At 50.8% G+C, this 8,288-nt stretch overlaps 2 non-coding genes across 2 annotated transcripts; both read right to left on the reverse strand.

Annotated features, from left to right (window-relative positions):
- Nucleotides 1-234: 234 nt before the first annotated feature.
- On the reverse strand, nt 235-351 carry TRNAL-CAA (transfer RNA leucine (anticodon CAA)). The gene is made up of 2 exons: nt 314-351; nt 235-280 (listed from the first exon to the last, which is right to left on the reverse strand). It is a non-coding gene; the product is annotated as a tRNA-Leu (tRNA).
- Nucleotides 352-2,503: 2,152 nt separating this feature from the next.
- On the reverse strand, nt 2,504-2,619 carry TRNAL-CAA (transfer RNA leucine (anticodon CAA)). Its single transcript has 2 exons — nt 2,582-2,619; nt 2,504-2,549 (listed from the first exon to the last, which is right to left on the reverse strand). It is a non-coding gene; the product is annotated as a tRNA-Leu (tRNA).
- Nucleotides 2,620-8,288: the final 5,669 nt, after the last annotated feature.

Below are 8,288 nucleotides of genomic sequence, written 5' to 3' on the forward strand. Positions count from 1 at the left end.
AAAATATACTCGGATACGGATTCTTGCATATACAACATTAGGAGCAGAAAAGGATTGGCCTATAATTTTAGTCACACAGCCTCTGACCCTCCTTTCCATGATTTTAGTTGTTTTAAAAAGTAAACATTTTTAGAGGGGGGATTCGAACCCATGCCTATAGACGCGCAAAGAGTCCCGAGTCATTTTTCCAAAGGTGCAGGGCTTGAGAAAGCTCGCATAACAGTAAAAAAATTCTGTCAGAAGTGGGATTCGAACCCACGCCCACATTCGTGGACCAGAAGCCTCGAGCCCCCTACCAGAGGGAAGGGCAAACCTTGAGTCTGGCGCCTTAGACCACTCGGCCATCCTGACAGCACGTCCCGATGCGTTGAAGAGTTCAAACAATACCATGCGCGGCATTTGTTTGAATTTTTTTTTGTTCTCAGCGCGAATGGCTGCTTCGTGCTGCTAGTGAAATGCTGGCAAAGTTCCTGAACGTAGTTCGCTCTCAGAGCTACGCACTTGTCAGTAGCGATAATAGGAAACAGATCTAGCGTCAAGCGCCTAGGCACTCAAGCCCTAGCTGAACGTAGATAAGTTCTGATAGCGTTAGTTCCCCTGACTGGTTCATTATTTTTGCCGCAGAAATATGAGCCAGCAGGGAGGAAATACAGTAGCGGTATCTGTTGCAAACATACCGACACTGTATTTCATTAACCTCACAAAAAGAATAATAGTAAGAAAGATGAAGGAAAATTGAAGGAATTTGCGGGGACAGTAGTGCGCATATGCAGAACGCAAGCCCTGAAGTTTTGACCGGGGAAATTGAGGAAACTCTTCAGTTAGCAGCAGACACCATCTCCTTTCACGCGTCATCCATCGGGCTCGAATGTTCCCCAGCTAAGTGCGCGGTCTTCCAAATTAGGCCAAAATCTAGCGCTAACTCGCCCATACTAATCAATTTAAAAGGATCCCCTATCCCCATCACACCCGCCCTCCGCATCCTTGGACTCCACTTGCAGGATTCTGGACGAAATGAACATACCCTTAAAAGGCTCAAGACCTCCACGCAATCCGTGTTGCACCTTCTACGCCGAGTGTCCTCCCTTAACAAGGGTTTAGACGAAGCGGACAAAATGAAAGTAGTGCACGCATTTACGCTTAGCCGCATTCAATACGCAACCCCATATCTCAAATTTAACCGCACGGAAACCGAACGCGTGAACGCAATGATCCGTCTTGCGACTAAGGCAGCCCTAAACCTACCTCGTAGCACTAGCACAGCCAAACTTCTTGCACTAGGCATGCATAACACCATTCAGGAACTAGTTGACGCGCACCTTCAGACACAGTACCTTAGACTTGCCACGAGCGCCACTGGCCGCCATATACTCTCCTCCCTTCGCATCAACATACCCGCTAACCAGTCAACCCTTATAGCCATCCCTCGACACATCCATACACCTCTCGTTGTGAAACCCCTTCCTCGAAACGTTCATCCCCAATATCACATCCCTCGCCGCGTGGCTTGCGCTAATGCCCTCCATAAATATTATGGGCAAGCCCACGATGCCGTTTGGGTAGACGCCGCATGTACAGCGCATGAAGCGGTACCAGTTGCCTACAATCCAACCCTACCTCACCCCCTAACTCACCGTCTTCCCTCGAGCTCTACGCCTGAGGAGGCAGAGGAGACCGCCATCGCCCTAGCCCTTGCACATTCGGACGCCCAATACATCTTCAGCGACTCCAAAACGGCGCTGTCCAACTTTGCCAGGGGCAGGATTCACGCCCCTGCCTGGCAATTGTTGAACACCCCTACCCAAAATTTACCGCACAGGGTAGAGCTTCAGTGGGTGCCGGCTCACTCTGGGAACCCTGGAAACGAGGCTGCCGATAAATTGGCCCGAGGTCTGATTTGCCGGGCTCCGGACAGTCTCGATCCAGGATCCTCGAGGGAGTGGGCACACACCTTTGCGGAGCTCACGCAAATACCCCGTTTGGACCGTCGGACTTGCCCTCCTCCCCACCCCTCTCTTACGCACTCCAACAGATCCTCTTCAGACGCCTCCAGACCCGCTCTCTGTCATCCCCTCAGCTTTTATCCCACTATTGCGGCATATCCCTGCATGCTCCCTATGCGGTGACCCCCCACGCCACACTCTCCCATATCCTTTTCGGCTGCCCTGCTGACTCTCCTCCGCGGGGACAGCACGCCTTCTCGAGCTGGGAGGTCTGGGAGGTCCTGCCTTATGTCTGCAGACCGACATCGCAGCTTGCTGCGGTGACTCGAGCTGCCGACGTCATGTCCCGGCATGAACCTACTTGATGCAGTGCGGGACCGCGCAGTGGCCCAGGGACCCAACTGGGTCTAAAACTCACTTGCTCAATAAAGTTTTTCTGTCTGTCTGTCTGTCTGTCTGTCTGTCTTCACTGGAAGGGCGGGCCTTCGTGCGAAGGCGTGCCAAATTGGAGATAAAGACAAAAATAAAATAGTAACAAATAAAATAGTAGCAAAAGTTTCTGTCAGAAGTGGGATTCGAACCCACGCCCACATTCGTGGACCAGATGCCTCAAGCCCCCTATCAGAGGGAGGACAAACCTTGAGTCTGGCGCCTTAGACCACTCGGCCATCCTGACAGCACGTTACGACGCGTTGAAGAGTTCTAACAATAGCATGCGTGCCATCTGTTTGACATGTGCCGCGTGGTGCTATTAAAAAACTGGCAAAGTCCATGAGCAGCGACAACAGCCAGCAGCTTCATCACCAAGCGCTTTGGCACGCAGCTTGTTAAAGGGACACTGAGGAGAAATTGAAGTTTGCTTGTATCGTTAGAATGCGAGCTCCTGATCACAAAACGCCACTCTTATGAAACAAGGCTCTGTAAGGTAGAAAATAGCAAGAACCAAAATGCAGGCATCGCCGCCACAGGCCACCTCGCAAGTACAAGCGTGATGACATCATAGGGCAAGAGACGCCACCTTGGAGGAATTTTCCTTACTCCATGGACGCCACGAATCCCTGAGGCTGACAAAGAGAGGTTGCGCGGTTCAGCATTGAAGGAAGTTTTGTTTTGAAACCGATAGTGAACTTATATAGCACGAGGAAGACAGACAAAAGACAACCTGAATGTTGGAAGCAATGAAAACCGATGCTTGGTGGCGCCACAGGCGGCCAGGAGAGTTTCGGTTTTTTATGGTGCTTCGCGTCTATGAGCTTTGCGTGCCTCGTGGTTTTGTTTTTGATGCGCCTCGATTTACAAGCGCCGAACAGCAGAGGAACTTCAAGTGCCGCTTCAAGTGCTAGTTAACCTTTGAAGGAGCCTGTTAAGGCTGGTCGGATGATCGCCACGGTCGATGAAAAACTATGATGACACGATGGTCGGTGATCGTACAAGGCAGTTAGCAGTATAAACAGTCTTTTCACGCTTGCCCGGCGAAACGTTCCCGGCTATGCCAGTCAACTTCGAACTACTTAACGGAAATCGTTTATTAGGGACGGGAGACAAGATACAAGGCATTTAAGAAAAATTGCTGATGGCGTAGCTGTTACGCCAGGATATACGTAGCGAAAGCGTGGTGACTTCTGCATCGGAAGAGTGCATTAACTACATGCGCCTTTATTCATGGTTAAAGCTTGAGCGACCGTGGCGACCTTGACTCCGCTCTCCTCCAACTCGTTATAGACAGCTCCTTTCCCGACCATTTCTGTGTACGCGTGGACAGTTCTTGAATTTTCTCCTTCCAAAAGTCATCGTTATGCCGATACTTGTCAAGAGGAACACCTAGGTACTTGGAAGGGACATGGGACCATTTTACACTTGCATGAAACAACGGCGCTGGTGTCCAGTTCTCATGCCAAAGGCCCGCCCATTTGTCCACATTAACTACGCTATTGGTTACATCACAAACCCTACGAACTACCGACATCGCATGTTCTATGCTGCTGTGATCGCTACAAAAATTGTCACATCATCGGCATAAGCCAGTGGATTAATTTCACATGCTTCTAGTTAAAAACCACGAATAGAGCGGTTGTTTATTACATTCCGGCAAAGTGGCTCTAGGTACACACTGAAAAGTAGCGGTGACAATGGGCAGCCTTGCCGCACGGATGCTCTCACAGCAATTCTGTACGCTATCGCCGCGGCCGATCACGCCTCGTGTTAAACTGCAACACACTCTCGTGCTGTGCACCGCCCATAGTCGACTTCATCAACCTCCATCTGCGGCGTGAACTGATCAGATCAGCTTACCCTCGATCAGAGCTTAACGTGAGTCTAATATCGTCGCCAGACGTGCCGACGACCCATTACAGCAAAACCATGAGCCAACCAGGCTAAACACATGCTTTCGCAAGTCTGCTCGGTTTGAGTACGTTAAAACGCTACACTTTTTTAAGGCCAGCTGAACTATGACGAGAAGTGCTTGCGTTTTTACCGTGTTATAATGTTCCGTGAAAATAAAAACTGGCTGAAGTAATGACAGATGCAGTGTACGTATGACAGTACTGTAAGTATGGAAGTGATAACTGCGTAAAATGTGATCCTGTTTCCATTAACATTTTATGCTTAATTATCTTCGGAGGAACGATAGATGACAGGTGTATTATATGTCTCACGCATTCTCTTGACATTGAAACGTAGCGTTTACCATGAGGCAGACGCATTGTAACGTGTATGGCGTACATGACGTGTTTGTGGACATAAAGTTCGCAAAGAGAGTATGTAATCGCGCAGGTTTTCTGCTGTCAGAGCACGAGAATTATTAGAAGAAAATGTGGCATTTCTTATACGGCCCCAATAGCTGCTTCGAAAAAATGGCAGCGCACGCGCCACCCTTAGCAACAAAAAAAACTTAAAAAGTAGGACCCGCTAAAATGGTCCATCTCGAAGTAAGTGCGTCTGTGGCTACCGCACAGCGTCAGGCTTATATTGTGCGACTGGCAGCGACTAGCAACCCGTAACGTAAAAAAAAAGCAATTAAGAAAAGGAATTCCCGGGTGAAGAACATTTTTTCGTAATTAACAAGTTGCGGAGAACTACACCAACGTGCGTCTGCTCATAAGTCGTTATCTTTTAGTGCGCAGTAGTAGTAGTAGTAGTAGAAAACATTTATTCCAAAAAGGTAGGATAGAGAGGCGAAAATACAGATTTTGGGTGGAGTCCTGATTTCAGGACCCCAATGTCCACCGCAGTTGCTCTTGCTTGGGATATCAGCTTTCGCTGCGTCGCCAAGTCAGAGCTGAGCAGGGCAGACTCCCATTGTTCCTCGGAGTGATGTTTGTCTAGTTCGGGGGGCTTGGGACCGGAGCAGCCCCATGTTACGTGATATGTTGTTGGAATTCCGCCGCACCAGGGGCAGATGCTGTCATATATGTCGGGGAAGATGATGTGGTACTTGTGTAGGTTAGGAAAGGTGTTCGTCTACAGTTGTCGCCATTCCCTCGCCTCTGCCGCCGTTAGCTTACGGTGTGGTGGGGGATAGACTTGTCTTTGTGTTCGGAGAAGGAGCTTTACATCCGTTGCTTACCTTTCAATGCAACTATGCTCCCTCCTTATTTATCTTCCATTTTCAGTGACGCCGTTGTATCGCAGTTTTTAAAGGTTCTAAGGCAAAATAATTCCTGATCGTACACACATGATCCCTGTTCGCCAAGAGAAAGTCCATTAACTAGGCACTTTCCCGTGCCGAACGACGTCCAAATTGAGCGGGATTGGCTCTGTGGGCTTTAATATCGCCCTACTTTCTTTTACCGCTCAAAGGAAGGCGCCTACTGCAGCAGCATAATTTCTGAATATGCGTTATTACCACCCTTTTCACTTACGTAAAGTAATGAAAGTAGCATGGTAGATCTATAAAACAATGTAGACTTAATAAGAAACGCAGTTGAATAAAACTACTTAACCGTTGCAAATTAATTTTTACACCTGGATCATGAGCCACGCCAAAGGGAGAATTTCCGATCACCCGAGGAGGGTCTGTAGCAGTTAACTACAAGAAACTTGTAGTATGAACTAGTACTTGTTTCTTCGAAAGCTTGCACAGAAAACTTGTTGTACTTGAGGTTAATTTACAAGTTCCTCGCTGCAGCCAACTACAAGAAATAAAAACGAGGAACTTAAAGAACTTCTTTTTGCATTGCACTGTTGAACTTAATGCCATATTAAGCTCAACGTTATACCTCTCACACTTGGAGAGGTGTATCCTGCATGCTTTACTGGTTCTTCCTGTCTTCAATTCTTTCGCCCGTAGCAGCAACTACTCCCTAGCTCGCAACTACGACTTATTTGCCAAAGTAGCAAATTTAGGAACTAAGAAACAGTTCTTGCGTGAGCTCAAAGGCCCGCCATGAATGAAAATAAATGCTTAGGAAAATAAACCGTGACGACCAGCAGTCCGTTGTTTGAGTAGAACCGGAACGTGTGCGAAGCGGCAGGAAATTGCGTTTCCGCGCTAAGAAGCGCTTTCCTCGGCGCCTGGGCGGAGCTCCGGTTGCGCGAAAAGTTCGCGGCCACCATCATTAGCGCCTCTCCGCACTGTCACCGGCGTGACATTCCCTAACAAAATCTGGCTCTCGGACTGCGACGCGCGGGGCCGAGTCAGCGCTTCTGGCGGCTCGACAAAAGGCCGTCACCTGCAAAATCTGCCAATTGGGGGCAGCTTCCCTTTCTAGTTGCACGGGCCCGATAAGTTATCAGGGCACGTCGTCAGGAATAGCGCACAATGAATCTTGGGGCGCGGAGATTTACGATGCAGTAATTACTGGTCCCAGAACTGATTAATTAACGCCGGTCCACAACCCTATCCCCCAGAGACCGACAGATCTCGGCCTGAACAGGTCGGCGGGAAATGGCGGCCGCGGCCAAGCACAAAACAATGGCACTAATGAGCCTCGTCCAAGTTCTAATTCGTGAACGATAGAGCGACGAATGAGCCATGTCGCCATCTCGACTCGGAAAGTTCATTTTCGGCGGCCAGGCAGAAGAAGCACCAGTAATCTGCCGCCCGGCGCGTGGTCGGTAATGAAGCGTCTCCCCGGGTCTCACCTTTTCGCGGGGGACCCAAGTGCCCTTATGCGCGCGCAACGCTTAGCCTTCCAGGCGTCCGGCGGATGACCCCCACACTCGGCCTTTGTCCCCAGGTCGACCTCGTGTGGTGTCGCAACCGAACCGAAGCGCGTCAGCTATTGCGAAAAACCTCTTCCAGCATACAGCGTCCCGCCGACTGGTGCCTGAGCATCGCCAACCGGAACAGGCACGTGCTTCCGCGGATGTTACGTAATCGTTTTTTTTTTTAAGGAAATCTCAGCACGGCACAAAAGAAGGATGGAACGCGCGAGCTATGTCGCATGAGAACGATCATCCGATTAACGAAAAGGCAGAGGGGGGTATGCCGCGACACACGATACCGCGCGGCCCGGGGAATGCTCGGGCGTTGCATTTCATAACGCATCTATTAGCGGGCGAAACTCGCCCGCGCAGATTCTCGAGGCAAGCGCCCAGCGGAGGCAAGGGCAAGTTCGCTTTCCGCACGGTCGGCGGACACCGCGTCAACGCGGAAGCTTGCTCGCCGCCTGGGGCGCGCAAGGTAGCGGAGAAACGAGAGCTCGCATCGTTTGCTCAAAACAACGCACGGTGTCTGCCGCAACGCGCAAGGGGTTTCAGAGGCAAAACAGCGGGAAGGGCGTCATGCCGGCGGCGTCCCGCGCTAATCGCCCGGGCGGAAGCGTGGGTTCGGCGTGCCGCGGCGTTGCGTCACGCGGAGTGCTGCAGCGCGAGTCGCGTGCGGGCAGGCGTGTTTTGCTTTGATGTCTGCCCGGTTCCGCAAAAGTAGGCTTAGAAAATTTATTCCGAAGCCGCCGCCGCTGCGGCCGTTCGCACAGCGCAAAAGTTACGGGCTGCCCGACCTTACCCAACCCGGCTTCCGTCATTTCTTTCTATTCTCATTCGGAGCCATCACAAGGCACGCGCGAGACCAAAATGTATTCAAAACCAGTCCAGGCTTCGTTAGAACCCCCCCCCCCCCCCCCCCCCCCCCCCAAGTGCAGCTGTGTATGTAAAAGCCACCTTGTTTTCCGGCACCACTGTTTACGCTCGGTGCACTTTCTAGTGGGAGTGGTACGTGTTCGCGCGGTCGACTCGTTCCTTATTGCTCCCGGCAGCCGCTTCCGACTGTGCGGCGAGCCAGTTTCTCCCCCTCTTCCCTATACCCTTCCCCAGCTCCGTGTCCGCTTCGCTGGGCGGCGTATTCGTTGACCGGACTGAGCTGCTCTGCTGGAGGAATTCAAAAGCACTACTCGCAGGAAA

This window comes from Amblyomma americanum, chromosome 1 (genome assembly GCF_052857255.1).
Source record: "Amblyomma americanum isolate KBUSLIRL-KWMA chromosome 1, ASM5285725v1, whole genome shotgun sequence".
Lineage (NCBI taxonomy): Eukaryota > Metazoa > Arthropoda > Arachnida > Ixodida > Ixodidae > Amblyomma > Amblyomma americanum.